Raw genomic sequence first — 23,712 nt, forward strand, 5'->3', positions numbered from 1 at the left:
CGCCTTTTTTCCTCATCTTTCCCTACCGCAATTGTAGATGCCGCCATCTTATATCCTGTTTTCGATCTGACTCCACTGTCTTGTACTGTGTTGAATGCTTCGATCTCCTTATGAAAACTCTGGATTGGGCAGCAAGGACTATCGGACAGACACGTACTGGTCAGGGTTGATTTTGGTTATGTCCTACTTTCGATCTGACTCCATTATCTAGTACTGTATTGAACGCTTCGATTTCCTTATGAAGACTCTGGATTGGGCGGCAAGGACTATCGTAAAGAAACGTACTGGTCAGGGTTGATTTTGGCTTCTGGGGTTTGCTGCCTCTTGTGCTCTATTTCGGGATTGTACCTCATATTGTAACGGGGGTTGGGTGGTTTGGTTGCTGTCCTCCCCAGGTTGGGGTGTAATACTTGCTTCATACAGTGGTTGGGATGTCCTGGGGTGGTCGCCACTGGCGGGGGGCAAGGGAAACCGGGAGCGTGTATGTTCTTCTCCTCCTCCGCTTTTCTTTCCTTTCTTTAGGGTAGTTCCGGGGCGACAGGCACGCTGTTAGTGGGGTAGGCCGTAGCCATTACAGGGGTGCAGGGTGGCGGGTGTTAAGGGGGTTTTTGTTATTTTAGTTTATTTTGTTCTATTTTCCTTTTCTTTCCTTTCTTCTTCTTAGTGCGTTGGCTGTTTCTCCCTCTGCCAATTTTTGAATCGTGGGGCGTCTACACCAGCTTCTACTTCATTGTCTCCTGAGGGTGGATGTTCGGGAGGGTGCTCGCACTTGATCGCTTGCTAGTAGATATATCTTTACTCCCAGTCTGTTACGTGATCAAGACTGTATTAGTTTGTTACCTGTTTTTGACTGCAGTGCGTAGTACACCCCCTCATCTCTTACTGCTTTTAAAGTATGGTGTGACGCCTCTCACGGTAATGCCACTACTGTCTCTTCAAAAAAGAAAAAATGAAACCTTTAATATGTTTATTATATTGGTGATGCATTTAATAGTCTGCTGCAAATTATTCGTAGGGATCGCCAGGATTGCTTATAGATGCATGTACTTTGAATTGATTTGCCACTTTGCGGCCAGCCCCTGTGGTTGTAGGCCGGCGCTTGTACTACTTTGAATGCATCAATAAAGGTTTTAAAAAAAAAAAACCAAAAAAAACGCACCAGTTGGAACGAATCTGGAGACACGATTATTCCAACTCAGCCAGACTGTCTTACACGGCTGTGCGCAGAGAATACAAAACTGCCATCACCCTAGCCAAATCGGAACATTTCTCCAATAGGATCTCGTCTGCGGTCAACAAATCAAAGGAGGTATTCAAAGTCATGAATGAACTTACCACAGACGACAGAACCCTCCCAGCCCAGACCCCCACTCAAGAGACATGCGACACTCTCAACCTCTTCTTTCTTGAAAAGATCATAAAAATAAAAACTCTATCCCTCCCCCACCCCAGCCACACCCATCGGACACCTCCTCTAATAACCCCCTGACCCTCACTACCTTCCCTGCTCTGAACCCTATTTCATTAGCGAACTCGCTACTCGTGTCAAATCTGGCTCCCCTAATGACTGCTGTCCACCATCTGTCTTGCGGAATATCTGCCTCAATCTACCTGATTGTATTTTACCTCTGCTGAATGGTTCACTCAGCAGCGGCATCGTTCCTAGATCCCTTAAGGAGGCCATCCTAGTGCCCCTCCTCAAGAAACCTGGCGCTGACCCCGTGGAACCATCCAATTATCGTCCCATTTCCCTCCTCCCTTACTTTTCCAAATTAATGGAGGCCCACGTCACCGACCTGCCCACTCTACTGAGGCCGTCATTCTGGCAGTCCTGGACACGCTGAGGAGTAACGCGGATGCGGGTATCCCCCAAGCCCTCGTACTCCTGGATCTGTTGGCCGCGTTCGACACGGTGGACCATAACATCCTTCTCCACCATGTCGGACAGGCAGGCATCCAGGGCACCGCTCTCAAGTGGGGCGAGGCCTTTCTGACTGGAAGAACACAGGCTGTCCGCCTGGGCCCCTATACCACAACAAAAACCCCCACGACCTGTGGAGTCCCTCAAGGCTCCTCCCTTTCACCACTTCTATTCAACCTATACCTCCGGCTCCTGATTCACTCACTTCAGAAATGGGACATTATTGTCTACAACTATGCCGATGACCTGCAGATTGTCCTCCCTCTCAATTCACCTCATGCCATCAATACGTTTCACACTGTCATGATCCACATCCAACATTGGATGAACCTGAATCAACTGAAGCTAAACCCCGGGAAAACTGAGCTCCTCCTCCCTGGACTCAGCCATGCTTACTGGGGTCTGCAGTTCTGGCCCTCTGAGCTAGGTCCCCCCCAGTCCCGGTCAAATCAGTAAAAAGTCTGGGTGTGATTATCGACACCGAACTATCTCTCAAAGCTCAAGTGGGCGCGGTCATTTCATCTTGTATGCACCAGCTCCGGAAGATCCGCAAAGTTCGCCACTTACTTCCGCCCGCCGCACTTACCCAAGTTGTCATCTCGCTAGTACTTTCCCGTCTGGACTTTTCCAACTCCTTCTACTATGGTCTCCCACAATCTCTGCTGCACCGCCTTCAGGTTGTCCAGAACCAAGCGGCCCGCCTTATTCATAAAACCACCAAATGGCAATCGGCAAAACCTCTACTTCACAGACTGCACTGGCTACCAATAGGCCAAAGGGCAGCCTTCAAGGTGGGCTGCCTCACATTCAAAGCCCTCCACTGCACCGGTCCCGCGTTTCTCAAATCTCTAATCATTCCATATCGACCAACGCGCAACCTCCGATCAGCCTACCTTCATTTGCTAGCCACCCCCAAAGCTAAAACCAAGAAATTCGGTGGTCGTCGCTTCTCCCACCTGGCTCCCGGGTTTTGGAATCTCCTCCCTCTTTCCATCAAATCCAGTCCTTCCCTCCTGAATTTCAGAAAATCGCTCAAAACTCACCTCTTCCCTCCCCTTGGTTAAAACTCCGTCACTCATGCCTTAGCCTCACTCACTCTGTCTTCAAGCGCCAGGAAGCCTTTGGTGTTAGCGCGCTATATAAGTTGCACTTAACATAACATAACATAAGAGGTCGTCAACAAAGATGTCTGAGTTTGGTGATGGGTCCTGCTGCAGTTGTTGTTAGTGTTGAGGCGCTGGAGGGGGTGCTGTGTGCTGTTCAGAAAATGTTTTTTTGGGTGTTGGTATAAAGGTTTGAGTTGTTGTACGGATTTAGATCTGTCCTGTTCAAAATGTCTTTAATTTCAGCATCCAGCTGCAGATTCTCATTTTTTCTTATATATCCCATACATTTTCCGTGGACAGCTCCAACTGTTCCAGCTGCTTCATGTCCCAGTCTACAATCCTTGCACGCCTCCTTGGGACCTGTAAAAAACAAAAGAAAAAAAAACAAAGTCACATTCACAGTATTAAAGGTACATTTAGCACCAATTCTGAGGAGCCCGCCAACAGTTAACCAATGGGTTTTTGGACTATCACAGCCTAAGGTCTTACACACAGTTTAGGGTCTATTTATTCACCTGTAAAAGCAGGATTATGTTGTACGCTGAGCGGCGCGCCTTGACCATCCAGGATCTGTTGTAGAGCATCGACCGACAACTGTACTTCAACGTCATAACTAGTAAAAACACCAATACATGAGAATACAATTAGAACAAGCATTTACAATGCAATAGGTCTCGCAGCATTTAAGTTTGAGTTATTGGCATTGTGTATGACAATGCGGTGCATAACATTTTTAGCAAACTTTGAATTGGTGAGCAGTGAGAGTGTGTGCAAGAGTATGCTGTTTTAGAAAGCAGTGTGGTAGAGAGTGCAGGTATTTGGGTGACCTGAGCAATGTCGATGATGCACCTCACGCACGGGGCTGCCGCAGTTATTAATCACACAGCTCTGATGGTGCACTTCACGCACGGGCTCACAGCTGTTATTATTCACACAGCTCTGATGATGCACCTTACGCACGGGCTCACAGTTGTTATTCACACAGCTCTGATGATGCACCTCAGGCACGGGGCTGACGCAGTTATTATTTACACAGCTTTGATGATGCACCTCAGGCATGGGCTCACAGCTGTTATTATTCACACAGCTCTGATGATGCACCTTAGGCACGGGCTCACAGCTGTTATTATTCACACAGCTCTGATGATGCACCTCACGCACGAAGCTGACGCAGTTATTATTCACACGGCTCTGATGATGCACCTTAGGCACGGGCTCACAGCTGTTATTATTCACACAGCTCTGATGATGCAACTCCGGCACGGGCTCACAGCTATTATTCACACAGCTCTGATGATGCACCTCACGCACGAAGCTAACACAGTTATTATTCACACAGCTCTGATGATGCACCTTAGGCACGGGCTCACAGCTGTTATTATTCACACAGCTCTGATGATGCACCTCACGCACGAGGCTGACACAGTTATTATTTACACAGCTATGATGCACCTTAGGCACGGGCTCACAGCTGTTATTATTCACACAGCTCTGATGATGCACCTCACGCACGGGGCTGACGCAGTTATTATTTACACAGCTCTGATGCACCTTAGGCACGGGCTCAAAGCTGTTATTATTCACACAGCTCTGATGATGCACCTTAGGCACGGGCTCACAGCTGTTACTGTGCTTCCTTCTTTTTACTGGGGCAACCTGGCTGGATAAATGCAGTGAAGTTTCTCAATGTAAAGACTTTGCTGCCTCAGCTGCATGTTTAAGTCTAAGCTCGGGACTAAGCTCGGGAGAGGATCCATGCAGTACAGGCCGGACCCCGCTTCATTCTCACGGACTCTCTTCCACCTGTTGCCCCGCAGCAGGAGCCCTTGGGAAGCATCACACGGGTCGTGAGGAGAGTTCAGCCCACAACGTACAAAGTGTTCAGCAGTCGGAAAAAGATGTCCCCCCATCAGGCTGTTCTGGGGCCAAACCAGTAAAAACGAGCAACACCTTTGGGTAAAGTTTGCGCTATACAAATTCGCATTACATAAATAACAATAACAATAAAAAAACGATCGCTATTGTAAAAAAAAGGTAAAACCCATACCAGATATGCGACCCCAGGGCGAGAGAGCGGAATGAGCGGAAGCAGGAATAGACGTGCGCGTGCACTGCCGAAACCTGCCGTGGGGCGGGACTTCCATTTCTGCTGGAAGCCCATGCCCACGGAGTGCCCGGCCAGAGGAGCAGTGGTGACGCGGGGCTCCCATGCCCGAGGGAGAGCCCCGCGGTGGCGGCTGAAGTCCGGAGTGAGGTGAGTGGGGCTTAGTTGAAGTGGGGGGTGGCGGCGGGGGAGGGGGGGTGTGTCTGTGCGCTGGTGTGTGTGTACGCTTGTGTGTGTGTGTGCGCGCGCGCTCTTGTGTGTGTGCGGCGGCGGTGTGTGTCTCTGTGCGCTCGTGTGTATGCGTGTGTGTATGTGCGCTAGTGCGTGTGCGTATGTGTATGTCTCTGCGTGTGTGCAAAGAAAATGAAAGCTGGCAACACTGTCGCTCTAACCGCGCACTACCAGAGCCATCTGGACAGCAGTAAAAACGAAACTTAAACAAAGTGAAAGCACTGTCTCTCTAAGCACGCATTGGAAGGGAACCATAAGCTGCTCAATGGAACGCGCGTTTGCGTGCGCGTGGCCCGCTCAATTCTGACTCTTTCACGTGCGCGTGGCCAGTCTTGTCTCCTGGAAAGCAGAGTCGCTAACAATAGGTCTCTGGCGAGACCGCGCTTCGCGCGGTTAACGCAACAAGACCTAAAAACGGCGGTGCTGCGACACCCTGGGTAACCAAGCGGCTCAGAACTATAGAACTCTAAATACCAATACCTTTGTAAAAGCGAGCATTTCTTCATCACATATTTATTTCAGGGAGATCCTGTAGGGGTATATCAGACATGTCTGTTTTAAAAGTAACTCTAATAAAGCACTGAATTACCCTTTGCAACACATACCTCAGAAAACACTAATACATAATGCATTCTACAAGAATATTCACAGTTTGAAAATAGCTGGGACATGAGACATTTAAACAACCAATAGTTTTCAGATGTATTTAATTAGTATTATAATGACCCTCATACCAGCGCAGGGTGTCAGAGCAGTATGTACCACACACATTACATAAGGACAAGCAATAATACATGTTTAAAGCAGCGATTAGGAAATGTTAGGTATGCCAGAGGTCTACAAGCTGTAGTAACCGCCTGTCATCCCTACTGATAAACTTCAAAGTTAAATTCTGAGAAGCATAAATTCGGAATTTAAAATGGAACCACATAGGTGGGTGGTACTTTTTAATAATAAACCTAGATTTTGACCCCATAACCCCCTTGTGCAACATTAATCTAGGCTCTAATCTATACTTTGTAGTGTGTACGGTATTCTTTACCCACATTTAATAATTCAGAGTTCTATGTTAGGATTTAACTTATAAATTACATGTATCATAAGAATGTCTCTTAGAAAAACTGTAACGCCCCCTCCCCTTATTTACATTATATGCATTTTGTGGTCTGCACGGAACACAGCCTTTGCAACAGGTATATTAATCCTGTGTGTTGTTTTATGACCAGTCAACATCTCCACCAGACAAAATACCTATGTCTTTATTCATAAAGTTTTATATAGGGCGAGCTTGATCCCGAAGGATATCTGAGCGCTTTACAATACTCTTCAAAAAACACTAACTACAGGCGCTATCTTGACTTTTATTTAGTTTTTTGATTATTTCTTTATTTTTTCATATGTGGGCTGGTAATTGCTGTTGTTACAGCACCCGGCATCAGGTGCTTTTAAAAACAGGTAGCACCCATTGCTAAAGAAGAGTGGGGAGAGGAGAGCTAGAGAGTGAGAAATGCTCACCCTCTCCCTGCCGGTCTGTCTGAGGCCCCACATGATAATTTTACAACCATCAGGGCCGGCCTTAGGCATGTGCAAGCTGTGCACCTGCACAGGGCCACCAAACCCCAGGGGCCACCACACCAATATATATCCTTAATATATTTATCCTCTGAGGATGGATACATATTTTTGTGGCGGCCCCTGGCAGGGATTTAGCGGCCTCCGGCTCAGTTCCACTTCTAAACACCCTTACCCCCCCCTCTTTACTGGCCTCCGCGCTGTGCCCCACCCGGACCCCCCCTTCTGGGGCCCCCTACCTACGCTCCTGCCCAGGGCCACCATGACCCTAGAGCCGCCCCTGCAACCATGGGATCTGTTAACGATGCCCTTGGCTGTAAAAGAAAATACCTCCAATAATCCCTGCATGGAGTTCCTAGTGGTCTGGTTATGAAAGCCAAAGGGACTCTATTAAAACAGTAAATACACTTTTTATGGCTTAAATGTTGTGGGGAAACCATGAAGCACAGTGCAGGGCGATGTTTCCCTACAATGTGTTGCTTGGTTTCCCCACAACTTTTAAGCAGTCAAAATGGGTTTACAATATTGCTACTTGATTGTGTTGTTCTGTGATTTTTTTCTGGGTCAATAAAAATTATTTAACACAAAAAAAAAATGGGTTTACAACACAGGAACCAGATTAGCTGGGCTGTAAACCATGCCTCACAGCAAACGCTGTGGAATCCCTGCCGGCAGGGCTGGACTGGCCATAGCGGGCACCGGGCAATCCCCCGGTGCGCAGCACGGGTGGGGGCCGGTTTTGGGCCCCTGGGGGCCGTTTTTGTTACAGGGCCGTTTTTGCAGCATAGCTGTAAAATCGGCACTGTACCAAAATCGGTAGAAAACCGGCCCCTGCAAAGAGCTCAGCCAGCCGAGCACTTTGCCACGGCCGGTTGTGGTTTCCAGTCCGGCCCTGCCTGCCGGAAGCTTCCGCCACCACGCAAGCAGGACACGTAGCGCACCGTGACATTGGGGTCCCCCAGTGATGACATCACTGGGGTGGCCTGCTCCGTGAATACTAGGCCATCCCTGCCCAAAGCCTTGCAGTCGCCATCATGATCACACAATGTGGCACCCACCAGGTAAAGCACAGACATCAGCCCTTCATAACCCCATAGCAGAGTGCTATGACAGGCTGCCCCGGGCCACCGTAGGGGGCCACCTACGCGGGCGGCCACCCTTAGTGCCACATGATGGCGGCGCCCGATGATCGTTCTAGTGTTGGGACCCGGTGGGTCCCGAGTGATGTCACTTCCGGCTGGCAGTAAGTGGTGCGCACAAAGTTGGCCGAATGTACGGTGAAAGAAAAGGATAACAGTAAACATCACTGTACTGGAACTGTTCCCTATAGTAGTTGCCTTCCACCTTTGGCCGGCCTTGCTGGCGGCTCGCAGGGTCCTGTTTTGGTCAGACAATCTGGCAGTGGTTCAAGCCATCAATTCCCACTCAGCGTCCTGTCCTCTAGTCTTGTGCCTTCTCAGGGAATTGGTCAGAGTCTGTCTGGTTAATAATGTAGAGTGTAGAGCGCGGCACATTCAAGGGGTGCAGAACATAGGGGCTGACGCTCTTTCTCGCTTTCAGTGGCACAGATTTCGGGAGGCATGGCCGCGAGCGAGGGAAGAGATGACCCCGTTCCCTGCACATCTGTGGTTCCTTCTGAATCTGAAAAGCGACTGAGGGAGCTCGGTGAACTAGCATTAGCTCCTCGGACGATCAAGAGATACTGGGCAGGCGTGGAGGAGTTCTGCGCAGTCACCAGTGCTTGGGAGCAGGAGAGACCCCTGTTGGAAACCCGGATTCAGGATTTCATCCTATGGGCAAAAGATATGGGGAAGTCCCAATCTTGGGTTGCGGGACATTTGTCAGCTATTAGCCACCATGCTAGGTTTGAGGTAATATGAATTTTTATGGTCAATTGTGTCCCCTATCGTAGACCCCAACGACTCCATGTACGTGCTTCTAGTACATGTAAGTTCCCTCCACAACCAGCTATGAAGACGCAAATACATTTGCGTCCAACGTTAACATGTCCTCTTTCAGATCCACCATGAATGGGTCAGATATTCAGTTCCTAAGTGTGCCTTGCCAACGTCTTTACATGGTGCACTTTCACGTTTTTCTAGCTCTGGCGAGTTAGGCCCTGATTCCTGCCATTCAAGCCTTTTCCTGCCTTCCGCTGCTGGAAGCTGCAGCCTGGACCTGCATCTGTATCCATGACCTTTACCTTACTCCCTGCGCGGCTAGCGGTGCCTGGCTCGGCCTGCTCGCCTGCCAAGACTGTATTCAGCCTTCAAGTTATCTGCTCCGCTCCTCGAAAATACATTCCTGCCTCGTAGTTTAGGTAAACATCCTTCCCAGCTGCAGAGCAAAGGGCCCGGCCTTTCTGTCTCCATGCAAGTAATTCATAGCTTACGTTACCATGGTAGGCCCATGGCTCCCTTGCGTTACACGTAGTCACGCAGTCGCATATGCACGCCTTAGCAGTCAGTATAGAATAGCCTCTGCCCGAGAGACCTCTCCTTCTAGATAATACAGTTCCACAAACACAAGATATTAGATATGATTTGGGATTAGGTTGTTCTGACACCCCAGACTTCTGTCTCCACATGTAGGGCTAAATGTCAAGTCCCCTTCACCCTCCAGTTGCACGTCAGTCATACGTCATGCTGCTGCGCGCGCATCTCTGCCTCATGTTTCTGCTGACTCTGCAGGATTCTTCTAGGGATCCACCCACATGTGACACCTCTATGTGACGTTTCTAGCACACACCTCCGTGTATGCCTTCGTGCACGCCTTCTGTTACGCATGTATGTTCTTATCTCTTTTCTTTCAGCTGTTACGCCTTCTGAACCCATCACCACTGTAATATATCGACTATATATATGATGTACTGTTAATAAAGCATTGTAATTCCCTTCCTGAACCTTCGTGGTGATGGAACATGAATGAACCTGGTTCGAACCAATTCCTTTGTAAGGAATAAAACCCCTTTTAAACCTCAGATGCCACGGACTCTGCCTCTTCATTTTTTGACTGAGTTATTCTTATTGAACTTTACCGCATAAATTCCGTATAGGTAATTAAAATTTACCACATAATTTGGCGCCCGAATAGGGACCCCTCCCCCACCCCACGCGCCGGAGGTGCGTTGCAGGCCCGGTCCCCTGCCACAGCGCTGACGGACAATTACGCGTACCCGCAGGATTTCCTGTATCTCCCTCGGGCCAACGGAGGTGACTGAGGCTGCGATCGACACCCAGACGAGGCGGTGAGGAGTGCGGAGGATCCCGACCAGAGCCTAGCTGAGAGAGCAAAGTCCGAGGTATCCGGAGGCCCACCAGTTCCGAAGTTCCGAAGTACTTACGTCACGAGTCGAGTCGAGTCCAGTCCGGTCCAGTCCAGTATCGAGTTTCCGAGGCCTTCTGTTCCGTGCTTCCCGGTGAGTACCGTTGCTGGGGACGCATTTAGACGAGCGCATTAATTTGTGCCGGTCAAGACGGGTTTGGGTACACAGACCCGGTCTGCACTGTTTAGCGGTGTATCTGTACTGTTTAGCAGTATATCCAGTATGCAATTAGCTAGTTTTATTCTAAATCATTATTGTTCATTCTGAAATGTTTTAGTATGTTTAAAAGTCGTGGTATGAGTGATTGTTCGATCTACATTATTGTGTTTACTGTATTAGTTGTGTCCAAGCCTGAGTAAGTATCAAGTACCAAGTAGCACGGCTGAGGCATGCCGCTGTTCTCCAAACTAAGACAGATAGGAACTCGAAAAGGGATTCTAGAAGAAGCAGTGCCCGTTCCACCTAGGGACACTCCAGGGCACTTTATGTACCACAAACACGGCCTAGATGCTGTATTATATCTCGATTTGTGGGTAGACTATACCAAAGATCTAGCAGAAAATCAGAGATGGCCCGCTGCTGGGACATGGGATGCCGAGTGCATCATGAGAGTAGAAGAAGCGTTGTGGAAAAAGAAAGCCAAACAGTCACAAAAAGACGCCGTTGAATTATGGCCTAAAGAATCACACAGACGGACAGAGAAAGCACTCAGAAAAGCAGAGAAAAGTCGAGAGGATCCAGACAAAGCCCATGAAAACGTATTAGTTGAGGAGGGGATACGAGTAAAAACAGAACAAGTAGACCGACAACGAAACACTCTTATGAATGGTATGTATCCTCTTCTGGCCGAGGGTTTACCTAAGGCCACCCCGGAAATGCCAAAAGATCTGCCCCCTCCATTGCTCCCGACTAAAGTACGTCACAAGACCTCAAAAAGACATTTTCCTTTCTTCCTATTTAGACGATGTAGCCCCCGAATATGTTAATACTCCGCCGCCACGCACACCACCTGCCGACGGCACTCCACCCCGAGATAATCACCCACTTCCGCAACAACAAACTCCTCCCCCCGTTCCACATCCTGTACCTGTTCTCCCAACTCTTCCTGCACCTATTCTTCCTATCATACATCCACAAAATCCTTTTGGATCTGGCACTTCGGGAGGTGCGACAGGAGGTTTTCAAACACCGCCACAAGCACACCGATTGACTTATAGGGATTTAGCACAACAACGTACACCTCAATCAGCGAATTACGACATACTTAAGGAGCCTCTTACAGACTGTAGATATGATCCAGTACCCGGTAAAGACGACAGAATGATGCTATCATCAGTACGTCTACGACGAGTTGCAAACTATTTAATGTTATTACCAGGAATGATTGATCATCTAGACAGAATATATCATTTTGTTCAAACGGGGGAAGGTCCCGAAAGTATCGGCGATGCCATGGCATACCAGAAAGTTGACACTCAGAAAATGATATTACGATTCTTCATAAACTGTTTGATAAGAAACCAGGATAGGCCTGGTGTAGACCAGGAAGAAATGAAAGCACTTAATAAATGGGGTCAGAATATAGCCGACGGAAAACATGATAAACAGAGTTGTATAGAAAATATGTATCGAAGGATCCGGAAAGTAGTAGAACAGATACACGAAAGAAGACAGCCTGAAATAGAAATAGATTCAGATAAGAATGAATTATCGGAGGAGGAACAACCAGAAACGGCAACAGGACAATTACAATTACCAGCTAGAGAAATGATAGCATATGTAGGTAAGGGAAGACCTTTTAATAATTCAATGCGTCCGGTACGTCCGGAAAGTAAGAGACTTTTTCAAGCTGCCATGTCAAACCCAAAGACCCCTGAACATCTATTTCAGGCTACTGATAAAATACTTCAAGAACGCATGGGGTACCATGTACTCAATTCCATGGATGAACAAGAATTAGCCAGGTCAGCAGTACAATGGGCTGACAGTTCTGATAAATATAGTGATGACGGTTTAGCGCAGACCTTTTTGAACCTTTCCCCTGACGAACAGAAATTAGCTGGAGTATATATGATTCAACATCTCATTATATTGTTCAAAGGCCAACATTCTGATCCAGGTCCCCTACCTGATATTTTAATAGAACTACTCTTGAATAGATGGAGAGGTCTAGGTACCGATTTAATTAAAGTAATTCTAGAACATCGACACAGGTATAATGCTTTTCTGAATACACAGTTTGGTCCAGCTCCACCTCCAGAAAGAAAAATGTATTACATAGACAGACAGAATCCCTTACGAGAAGTACATCCAGTTAGGAATGATGATAATACTTTTAGACGCGTGTTTGTGTACACGCCCATAACTAAAATGGAACTGTTAGAAATGAAGAAATTAGTGCCCAGTCATGACAAAGACCCAGCAGGTTTCCACCGTGAAATCAAAGACATGTTACTCATGGGTGATTATACCTATCCCGACATTATGAAAATATTGAAAGTCTTACTACCTACTGGTATTTACGAGAAACTGAAAGAAAAAGAATGGGAGGTGGGAGAACAAAAGATTGATTGGACTGCATTAGAAAACGAAGAAAATACTCGAACCCCAGGAACAGGGCTTGGGGACAAATCTAAAGCATTACCAGGATTATTAGTGCAAGTATTGCCACGTTTATTAGCAACTAAAAAGGAGGACTGGGATGCAATCTCAGCCTGTAAACAGAAACCCGATGAAGATACTAGTGATTTTTATTCCCGATTTGAGAAATGTTTTGGTATCAATAGTGGCCTGAAAGCAAGTAGCGAGTCATATCCACATCTTTTTGTAACCAAGCTAGTCGAGAATTCCCTGCCCCAAGTTAAGAATCGTGTACAGAAAGTCGAGAGCACATGGCAAGCAAATACGCCTTCACAAATGTTACAAATGTTACAGTACCACCAGAACAGAATCAGGGAAGAACATGATCACGAACAAAGACGTATGAAAGACACGAAAATGAAAATGTTAGTTGCTCAGTCAGTTCCAGCTGACGGTCAGAAAAAGGGCACGACACAGTCCAATAACTCAGCAGCTCCTGTTAAAGGGACATGCAACTATTGTAAACAGCCAGGTCACTATATAAACGATTGTGCAGTTTTGAAACATAATATACTTACTGGAAAAACTAAAGAGAGACTGCGTCCTCCTAGACAGGACCAGGTCCAACAACAAGTACCACAGAATGTCCAGCCTATGCAAGCTTCACAACAGACAGTACAGACAGTAGCGGTACCACAGCCACAACCGATTGCCGCAACACAACATGCATCTCAGCAGATGTACCAGTATGCCCAGACTGATTATCCCGACTATCAGCGATATACATGAAACAGCCTAGAGAGGGAAGTTGGCTTGCCTCTTATTGAGGTTCCTGTAGATCAAGAGGGTCCTTATGTACACAGTCAAGTATTAGGGAAAGACAGAAAGTTTTTAATTGATACAGGGGCAAGCAGGACAACTATAAGTCACGACGAGGTTCCAGGGGCACCCCTCTCAGGCTCACAGAATGTTTCCCTTGGTTTTTCAGGCAAACCTATTATTAATGAAGTATCGCAACCACTTCCCCTTGCAATTGGTCCATTGACACGTACTACAGATTTATTACTTACAAAGTCGTGTCCAGAAAACTTGTTGGGTATCAAGACGCTTAAAGCCCTAGGAGCTGTTATTTGCTGTTCTCCGGAAGGAGTAAGATTGTTTCTACGCGACTTTAAAGGTCACTATGTGTTGAGAGATATTGATCCCAGATTACAGAATGTTCCTGCACACTTATGGGCACAAGGCCCCACTGATGTAGGTTGTATGCACATTACACCATATTGAGTCACACTTAAACCAGGAGTTGTTTTACCACGAATTCGACAATACAAGTTACCCCCAGATGCTGTAGTGGCTTTACTGAAAATCATTGACGAGCTCATTGCACAAGGAGTGGTTGTAGAAACCAACTCGAATTTATGTAACTCCCCTATCATTCCAATTCTTAAACGCACTGATCCAAATGCACCACCAGTTTATCGATTAGTTATCGATTTGCGCGAATTGAATAAATGCATTGTACCACAGTACCCTGTGGTCCCAGATATCTCATCTCTATTGACAGCTATTGATTCCGAGGCAACGTTCTTTACTGTAATTGATCTGAAGAACGCCTTCTTTAGTGTCCCTATTGATCCGGAAAGCCAATACCTTTTCGGATTCTGTTTAAATGGACGAAGCTTCAAATTTGCACGCGCACCTCAAGGATTCACAGAAAGCCCCAGCATCTATAGCCAAGCATTGAAAAGACAACTCGACAGTATTCACATGCCTGACAACACTGCCCTACTCCAGTATGTCGATGATCTATTGATCACCGCCCGAAGCGAACCTGAATGTGAACTAGCATCACTGACGGTTTTACATTTCCTGGCTGACAAGGGGCACAAGGTGTCCCCTTCGAAGTTGCAATTCTGTGTTCAGCAAGTGGTGTACCTTGGGCACTTGCTGTCCAAATGGGGGAGACAGCTAACACCTGACCGCATCCAGTTAATTGCAAACATGTTACCACCCAGGACACAAAAGGAGGTGCGAGCTTTTATAGGCCTCACTTCTTACTGCAGACAATGGATTCCTCAGTATGCATTTCTAGCAAAGCCACTCATACAGTTGACAACACAGGAGGCAGCGTCTTCGACTGTCCTCCCTTGGACTCAGGAACATACACAAGCTTTTGACGACTTAAAGAAAGCCTTATGTCAAGCACCAGTTTTAGCGACACCATGTTACAGTAAGCCTTTTACACTTTTTGTCACAGAACGTGAAGGTACTGCATTGTCGGTACTCACGCAGGATCAAGCAGGGTCACACAAACCGTGTGCTTACTTTTCTAGTACATTGGATCCAGTAGCCCAGGCTTTGCCTGCGTGCTTGAAATCAGTTGCAGCAACAGCTCTAGCAATTAGACAAAGTGATTCCATAGTGTTAGGACATCAATTGACAGTACAGGTTCCACACTCCGTGGAAGTTCTTTTAAACCGAACACAGACCCAACACTTGACTATAGCACGACTGACAGGTTATGAATTGACATTGTTTCAGCCACACATAGAAATTAGACGTTGTAATACATTGAACCCTGCTACACTTTTGCCATTAACTGAAACAGACCCATTGGCACATGATTGTATTGAAGTTATTACCATTAAGACGAAACCCAGACAAGACTTGACAGACACCGCATTACCAGACCCAGACCTGACACTTTATGTGGATGGTTCATGCATGAGAACAAGTATAGGAGAATTAGTGGCCGCCTACGCAGTCACGACAGAAACTGAAGTCATTGAAACAAATTGTATTGACACCCTGTCAGCCCAAGCAGCAGAGCTTATCGCTCTGACACAAGCCTGTATTCAAGCCAAAAACAAGAGAGTTAACATATACACAGATTCCCGTTATGCATTCGGAGTCGTACACGATTTCGGTGTCCTCTGGCGAGAGAGAGGTTTTTTGACTTCTCACGGTGCCAAAATTCAACACGGTCCTCTCATTCAAGCTCTATTAGACGCAATACATCTGCCTACAGCTATATCCATCATGAAGTGCAAGGCACATACAAAGGTTACAGATACTATTTCCCAGGGTAACGACCTGGCAGACCGAACCGCAAAGCATACAGCTCAAAATCAGACTCACACCACTGACCCGACAAAGACAATAGTCACGACACCGACACATTGCATGACAGTTAAGGATCCCGCCCTAGATGTAATTGACATACAGACACATGCTACACCAGACGAAATCAAGAAATGGGTTGAACTAGGAGGGGTCCAGACAGAACAGGGATGGATGACGAAGGGAAAATCTACATGGTTTCTCCCCGACTCTATGGTTCAAGTTATCATTAACACAGTACACAGTCCAGCACATTTAGGAGAAAAAGCCATGTTAGACAGTATTCAACATCTCTGGTTCAATAAACATTTACGAGCAGCAGCCAAACAGAAAGTGCGTACTTGCATGATTTGTTGTCAGTTCAATCCAGGTAAAAGCATTCCCGTAGAGCAAGGTGGATTTCATCCTCCCGATCACCCTTTTGAAGTCCTCCAGATGGATTATATTCAGATGGAACGTTGTCGAGGATTCAAATATGTCCCCGTAGTCGTATGTGCACTCTCCCGTTGGACAGAAGCATATCCAGTCCCAGATTACACTGCTCCGACCACTGCCAAGCAGCTGGTTCGTGAATTCTTCCCCAGATATGGTTCGCCCCGCATCGTATACTCTGATAACGGTCAGCCATTCTCGTCCGAGCTTATGAAGCAGGTATCACTCCTGCTAGGCTATCAGTGGAAGTTCCACTGTGTCCGACATCCCGAAGCAGCAGGTCTCGTAGAGAGACACAATCAAACTCTGAAAATTCGTCTTGCTAAAATCTGTAGAGAGAAAGGTGTCGACTGGATAGTAGCTTTGCCAGTTGCACTTTTTTATATGAGGATGGTCGCACATTCCAGAACAGGGCTATCCCCGTACGAGGTGGTCTTTGGTAGGCCACCAAATATGTGGGGGACGCCTTTGCCTAGAAGAATAACCGATGTCGATTGTAATATGCTGACAGATTACCTTGCCTCCTTGATGTCTGCACTACAATCATGTCGTTCACAGGTCGCTGCAGCTTTTCCCGATAACACCGAGGTGAAACCGCACGACGTTGTTCCGGGAGATATCGTCCTCGTGAGGAACTTCGACAGGAAAAGTCCGCTGGAGCCCCGCTGGCAGGCGCCGAAGTTGGTACTTCTTACAACCAGGACCGCAGTGAAGGTGGAGGGCCGCAAGGGATGGCTTCATTCGAGTCACATGAAGAAATTTCATGCATTGCTGCCAAAGACTGACTCACCCTCCCCCTCTAAGGACTGTCCAGATTCCAGTGACTCTAAACTTCCCCTGATAGAGAAAACTCCTCAGCAGGAGTATAAAGAAAAATTGAGGTCTAGCAAGTCAGACAGTTTAATTGTTTAAGTCCTCCCCTAGGTGAATCGGTGAGACGTGTTTTCTGACATGTATCCCCTAGACCCCAACAGAGAGAGAGATAGACAGAAACAGCTCAAGAAACGTGAATATTGCAAATCTCTTCGCAGCCACTGCATTGTGACACTATTGATTATGTTTTTTCTAAGCCTTATGATTATTGCTGCAAGTGTGCTGCTACATTTGTATTACCCTATTTTCAAGCGTGCAAACTCTTCCTTCAATGTTACTGCCGAGCATTCTTTCAGTGAACTGCCCCCGCATGAATTGTCTTACAGACTTGCGCTGCGCAACAACAACTTCATTAGTATGTTATACCATTCCCATCAGACCAGCAACGCTACAAATTGTTGGATATGTGGCCGACTCCCTCCCTATCAGAAATACAAGGGAGTTCTGCCCCTTTTTCCGTACCCGTTCACACACAATGGATCCTGTGGTGCATGGTTTAGTTTGATTAATTCCTTAAATTCAGATTCTGTAGTTTACCAGGGCAACTGGGTATGGGGAAACCTGAACACTGTTTTGCATAAAGTATGTTTCCCTGACAAGGAGGGTCTTCCCAAAAGGACAGGTACTGATCTAGAAAATGAAGTATATGGATTAGGTAACTTTTCACTTAACCTCATGATTCTGAGTGTTGAATCCGAAACAGAACCAGTCTTGCCCGCCATGTCCGTATTACCAGTCAAAGGTGAATTATGTGTCAGAAAGAATGGCTCAGTACACCTGGGTCATAGTAAATGTACTATTGTGATCGAATTCAGTGATAAGGGCAAGTCTACATTCAAAGCTTCCCGTCATTCCTACTTCGTTTGTGGTCATACCGCATATATACGTTTACCTCTAGACTGGGATGGCACCTGTTACATTGCATTCCTCCTGCCTCCTGTTTTCCTAGCCCCTCCTGATTATCATAGGAATACCCATCTAGTACACAATAGACCACAGAGAGATCTCCCGATTGTCGACTACACTGAAACGGCATGGGAGCAATACACAGACTTCAATAAAGGTTTCTTCCCCTATTTAGGTGCTGTCTTTAATAGTAAGCTGATACGAAAATTAACCAGAACCCTCGAAGCAGTAGTGAATGAAACTACTTCCGCCCTAGGTAACTTAACAGAGGAGCAGTCTGCTATGCGGATCGTTGTTCTTCAAAATCGTCTCGTCCTTGACGTGATCCTGGCCGATAGGGGCGGAGCCTGTAGAGTCATCGGATCGAGCTGCTGTGTTTTCATTCCAGAAAACGCACCATCAGTATATAGAGCCATTACCCGTCTTCACAAGATTGCAAGTCTGATACATCAGAATCCAGGCACCTGGACTTGGTCCGGTTGGTTCTGGACCACGTTGTCAGCCTGGGGATGGAAAGTTCTATCCTTCCTAGGCGTAGCCCTTCTTATAGTATTCAGTTGTTGCCTATGTCTGCAATGTGGGCCAGCAATTTGCGGCTTGTGCGCCACATCATGTATTCCTCATTCAAGTTCACATTCAAAACGCCGTAAGAAGAAAGAAGAGCAAATGATGTTACACGAACAGATTGATAGATTAATGGGAATTGATATATCATGAAGGGTCCGTAGGGGACAAGGAGGGAATGAGGTAATATGAATTTTTATGGTCAATTGTGTCCCCTATCGTAGACCCCAACGACTCCATGTACGTGCTTCTAGTACATGTAAGTTCCCTCCACAACCAGCTATGAAGACGCAAATACATTTGCGTCCAACGTTAACATGTCCTCTTTCAGATCCACCATGAATGGGTCAGATATTCAGTTCCTAAGTGTGCCTTGCCAACGTCTTTACATGGTGCACTTTCACGTTTTTCTAGCTCTGGCGAGTTAGGCCCTGATTCCTGCCATTCAAGCCTTTTCCTGCCTTCCGCTGCTGGAAGCTGCAGCCTGGACCTGCATCTGTATCCATGACCTTTACCTTACTCCCTGCGCGGCTAGCGGTGCCTGGCTCGGCCTGCTCGCCTGCCAAGACTGTATTCAGCCTTCAAGTTATCTGCTCCGCTCCTCGAAAATACATTCCTGCCTCGTAGTTTAGGTAAACATCCTTCCCAGCTGCAGAGCAAAGGGCCCGGCCTTTCTGTCTCCATGCAAGTAATTCATAGCTCCGTTACCATGGTAGGCCCATGGCTCCCTTGCTTTACACGTAGTCACGCAGTCGCATATGCACGCCTTAGCAGTCAGTATAGAATAGCCTCTGCCCGAGAGACCTCTCCTTCTAGATAATACAGTTCCACAAACACAAGATATTAGATATGATTTGGGATTAGGTTGTTCTGACACCCCAGACTTCTGTCTCCACATGTAGGGCTAAATGTCAAGTCCCCTTCACCCTCCAGTTGCACGTCAGTCATACGTCATGCTGCTGCGCGCGCATCTCTGCCTCATGTTTCTGCTGACTCTGCAGGATTCTTCTAGGGATCCACCCACATGTGACACCTCTATGTGACGTTTCTAGCACACACCTCCGTGTACGCCTTCGTGCACGCCTTCTGTTACGCATGTATGTTCTTATCTCTTTTCTTTCAGCTGTTACGCCTTCTGAACCCATCACCACTGTAATATATCGACTATATATATGATGTACTGTTAATAAAGCATTGTAATTCCCTTCCTGAACCTTCGTGGTGATGGAACATGAATGAACCTGGTTCGAACCAATTCCTTTGTAAGGAATAAAACCCCTTTTAAACCTCAGATGCCACGGACTCTGCCTCTTCATTTTTTGACTGAGTTATTCTTATTGAACTTTACCGCATAAATTCCGTATAGGTAATTAAAATTTACCACAGGTTGAGGGGGCAGTTAGATCCCTCTTGATTGGCTCGGCACTGAAGGGATGGTCCAGAAGCGAGCCACGTGTTCCGGACAACAGGTCAGCGATTGATTTCTCAACCTTGAAAGAGATGCTTGTTTGGGTGGAGAGGGCCACTTGTTTGGGTGGAGAGGGCCACTCATTCCATGTTTGAAGCTGCTCTTTTTTCGGCAACTTTTGCCCTGGCTTTCTTTGGTGCCTTTAGAATAGGGGAGCTGGTGGCAAGATCCAAACAGGACATTTCTCTTACTGCATTGTGCAGAGGGAATGTTGTATTGTCTGACGAGGTACTGACGCTTAGGTTGAGGAGATCTAAGACAGACAAGGATGGGGCCGGAAAGGCCATATTATTAAACAGGCTTGATGTTGCAGAATATTGCCCTGTGCGACTAGTTGCGAGATACCTTGAGCTGCGCCCCCACTGCGATGGGTACCTTCTGATTCATGCAGATGGGACACCTGTGACTAAGTACCAAGTGCACCGTGTTATGGAGGTGTGTTTGGATTTCTCAGGGAACAGGTTCCAAGGCAAACGTTTTTGTAGCCACTCCTTCAGAATAGGGGCGGCAACCACTGCTTTCCAGGCAGGCTTGCCTGTGGAACAGATAAAACAAGTGGGCCGCTGGGAGTCGGCTTGCTACAAGAAGTACATACGTTCTTAGGAAGCAAGTATAGTCATTAACTGCTTTTATTCTACCTTGTCTTTGCGACCTAGGGGTGGAGGCAGCAGTTATGGGCCGCTGGCCCCACTGCGTCCATGCCGCATGTGGGGCCATACCCCCAGAGCACCGCAATATGGAAGCGAGTTCTGGGGCGGAAACATCAACTTCAGGTTGATGGCCCAACCGCGGCCCCTTTTGCATCCTGGCAAAATCGCCCCAGAGCCCTGTAATGTGGTAGAGAGCTCTGGGGAATGGCAGCAGCAGCTTTGGGACAATGGCCCTACTGTGGCCCCTCCTACTGTGGCCCCTCCCGCATCCTGGCACAATCGCCCCAGAGCCATGCAATGTGGTAGCGGGCTCTGGGGGACAGGAGCAGCAGCTTTGGGCTGCTGGGGCCCCAAAGTGTACCAGCCTCCACAGTGCCACAACCCCCAGAGCCCGGGCACGTGTGCCATAGTCTCTGGGGTGGGCCCACCACTTTTGGGCCAGTGTGGCCCCATCAAAGCCCATCCACCAACGATCCAAAATTCCCCTAGAGAACCCACACGTGTGCCGTAGTCTCTGGGGTTGAGAACACCTGTTTTGAGCCATTGATACTCCAACAACGCTCACCCACCATCGACCCGCAATCCCCCCCCCGATAACTGCCCGATGGATGCGGGCTCTGGGACCTAAACACCTGCTTTGGGTCACTTGGCCTCACCAATGCCCACCGGCCCCCCTCCACTGGCCCCAGAGCCCCCACATGGCAACACTGGTCTCGAACACATGACCCTGAACAACGGTCTCAGAGGCACTACCTGTGCCAGGATCAACTCACCACCATCACCCCAGAGCCAGTTCACTACCACCAGAGCCAGACCGTGGGCGCCAAACCCTCCGGAGAATCAGGCAACAACCGGGCCCCAGCCATTTGCCCACACACAAAGGACACAATTGGATGAGTTCTTAAACCATGTTTTTTAATTGTAAATCGGTGAGTATATTTGCAAGCTCTAGGCCCTTAAAACCTCAGATCACCATGTAAAAAAGTTTCTAGGACCTGTAAAAACCTTAAGGTTACAGCTACATGTACCAGCCTACAGCCACTAGCATTATACATCTTAAATACACCCCACTGCAACCCTGTGCCAACCCAAAACCCCCAGTTGTATTCACCTTAAATACCCGGCAACCTTGCACTAAACATTATTTAAAACATTAAAACTGTGACCCTGGGACAACACCAAAATCAGCCACATTATTCACATTACATTTATTCCCCCATTGCCTTAAGTGACATTTAAAACCTCGAAACTACAACAATATACACTCCAAGACCTCTGACATTATTCATATTAGACAGATCACCACTAGGCCTTAAACATTCTTTAAAGCATTAAGGATGCAGACCTTTGCCACCCCTACATCAACTGCATTGATCACATTAAATGCATTCTCCACAAATACTTTAAATACACCCTTAAGACCATAACAATGTGCCACCCTTAGCTATTCACCTGCAGCAAAGCACAGCATGGAGCACCATTTTGAGCCTTGTTATTCTGAGCCATTTGTTTTATCCTTAAGGTCCTCAAATGTAAAAATAGATGATTTGTGGCTGTTTATGCAACTGCTAGTGTGTAGAGTTGGGCTTGGGGTGGCCTTTTTATACATGTGACAGGAGGGTGTTTGCTAATTGTGCATAGGCCCCACTCTGACCCTCGGACTAGGTCCACTCTCTCCCCGCAGCTCGCTTGTGCCGTCTCTTGCCTCCAGACCCCGCCCTCCTCCTTGGGAGGTTCGTGGCTGCTGCCCGCTCCTGCTGCCCGCTCCAACTGGGACCAGATTGCCTGCAACCACCGTAACCTTTCCTAGCCTTTTTTTTCTTAATTTTTCCCAGTTGTGCCACTGTTATTGTGCCCATCTGTGTCTTGCTCTAATTCCACCACTGTTTTTATTTTCTCGTGCCTGCCTGTTCCTTTCGCCTTTGGCTGCTGCTGCCCCTGCGGCCCCTCCCCCTCCCCCGGAATTTCCCCCTGTAATTCTCCTGCTCCCCCTCCCAGCCTCTCCTCCCTCCCACCTCTCCTACTTCATGGTGGCCACTGCGCGGTCGCGCAGCGGACGCACTGAAGGCGCGCCAAAGGCAAGCCCGTCTGCGCCCGTCTGCGCCCGTTCGCGACCTAACCGCAGCCAGCGCCAGAAACCCTGGACCTCCCACTACCCATCACTACGACACCACCAACCTCCTCACACTCAACCCTGGAAGACTTAGAGAATGCCAATAGGCCTCGCCGAACTCGACCCACGGCCAGTTCTCCTGCCTCCACTACTGCCAGACCCTCACCAACACCCCAGCTTCCAACACCACCGATGTCAGCACCGGCGACACCCTAAAATGCATCCTCCTCCTCGTACGCTCCGTACACACACATGTCATGGAAATCTGGAACCTACTTGACTCTCTCTTTCGCCCGACATCCCCTTTCACAGAGGCCTGAACCTACGCATCCTCCGCCCCCGACATCAGCACCGCCAGCCCAGACAGATACAAGATCCGGAGGAAAGACTGCACCAACCACCCAGGAGGGGGCATCGCCATCGCCCACAAGAGCACCCTCTGCCTCACCACCTCCAGCGAAACCTTCCCCTCCGCTGAACACCTGCACTTCCAGACCACCCCCCAAAAGCCACATTCTGAGGAACCCTTGTCTACAGACCCCTTGGCCCCTGAACACCCTTTGCCACCACCATCACCGACATCATCGCACCCCACGCCATTGCCTCAACAAACTACATACTCATTTGAGACCTGAACTTCCACCTCGACAACCCCAGCGACCCCAACAACACTATCCTTCGTGACAACCTCACCAGCGTCGGACTTAAACAACTCCCCCACAACGACCCACAGAGCAGGACACATCC

Source organism: Lissotriton vulgaris, chromosome 12 (assembly GCF_964263255.1).
Source record: "Lissotriton vulgaris chromosome 12, aLisVul1.2, whole genome shotgun sequence".
Taxonomy (NCBI): Eukaryota; Metazoa; Chordata; class Amphibia; order Caudata; family Salamandridae; genus Lissotriton; species Lissotriton vulgaris.